The sequence below is a fragment of the Trichechus manatus genome, unplaced genomic scaffold (genome assembly GCF_000243295.1).
Source record: "Trichechus manatus latirostris isolate Lorelei unplaced genomic scaffold, TriManLat1.0 scaffold00011, whole genome shotgun sequence".
Classification (NCBI taxonomy): Eukaryota; Metazoa; Chordata; class Mammalia; order Sirenia; family Trichechidae; genus Trichechus; species Trichechus manatus.
Genome location: NW_004443947.1, coordinates 9,359,862 through 9,361,302, shown reverse-complemented (window position 1 = coordinate 9,361,302; position 1,441 = coordinate 9,359,862). Strand labels below are relative to the sequence as shown.

At 48.4% G+C, this 1,441-nt stretch overlaps 1 protein-coding gene across 2 annotated transcripts in view; it reads left to right on the top strand.

The window, feature by feature from the left end:
• Positions 1–1,441, top strand: part of KCNIP1 (potassium voltage-gated channel interacting protein 1) — a 532,042-nt gene that overhangs the window by 312,577 nt on the left and 218,024 nt on the right. The window lies entirely within an intron of this gene.

Below are 1,441 nucleotides of genomic sequence, written 5' to 3'. Positions count from 1 at the left end.
TCTGCTGCTTCCATGCCATGCTGGGCACCAGGAAACTCCAGGGCCCTGTCTCTTTGCTTGCATTCTCATCTCCAAACTGATGTAGGGATTCTATTTTCTCCCCACCCTTAGATGATCACCAGCATCGAAGTTCTCTTCATCCTTTACCTCCTTCCCCCAATTTAAAACCAAAAAAATCAAAGCCATTGCCATCAAGTTGATTCTGACTCATAGCAACCCTACAGGACAGAGTAGAACTGCCCCATAGGGTCAACTGGTGGATTTGAACTGCCGACCTTTTGGTTAGCAGCCGAGCTCTTAACCACTGTGCTACCAGAGCTCATTCCCCAATTTAGAGACACTTTCCTAGGGTCTCTGTGAGTCAGAATCAACTCACTGGCAACAGGTTTAGTTTTCTTGTTTTATTTATTTATTTTATCTAGTCTGCCTCTTCATCTGTTCTTTGAAATCTTATTTTTCGGGCACAATGTGATCTTTAGGACTTAGGCTCTTACAGCTCAATAAACTGAACATCTTTTCTCAGCTTTCCTGTTACATCACCCCACCCTGAGGCAACGAGTGCAGCTGAGCCAATGGGGGAAGGGCAGAGAGAAAATCCCAAAATATTATCCTGCAGCGTTCATTAGCTCCAATTCTCTAATAGCCCTGAGAGGTAAAAATAATTGTCCTTCTTTCAACATTGAGGATAGGGATGCTCAGAATGGATGTTTGCCTCATTGGAGGTCACAAAGCCAGAACAGGTGGCACAGGGATGGGACAGAACCCCACATTTGTCTGACTCCACCTCCTGAACGTGGAGTATGACTGTGCCAGCTCAGCTGATGGGTAGAGGCTGCCTGAACGGCTGCTTTGAGGAGGATTCTGAGACTGCCTCCGAACGGGTGGTCTATTAGCTGTGATCTGTTAGTAAGGTCAGCTGGGGTGCAGAAATGGGGGCAGTGGCACATGGGCCACCAGTGCCACCCCATGTTCTTTAGACTCTGCTTATTAAAAATTCCAATTCTCATCTGTTGAATAAATAAGTTAACAAATGCATGAATTACTTCATTAATTCCAGGCTTAGAGAAGGAGTTTGAGGCAGGAAGCTAGAGAGGCTGCTCAGGGCCCATTCACAGGAGGCCAGTCTGGACCGTGAGAGATAAGAGCGGCAGGGGAGAAGGGGACCAGAACTTGGAAAAGCTTCGAGTGCCACACTTGGAAGTCTGTGAGTTGTGTAAGGCTTAGGCTCAGGGGAATCCTGTAAGAAAGGCTGCATTTAACACCGGGAGCCTGGCAGCGACATGCAGAGTTGAGGTGACTCAAAGATGGGCTTGGAGAGCATTGCAATCGGTGTGAGGTGTGGGGGAGGTGCCCAGCCCACAGGAAAGGAAGGTCACAGTGACAAGGACAGGGAGATGTGGAGGGACAGCTCACAGGACTCAGTGGCTGGCAGAGGGGGCTC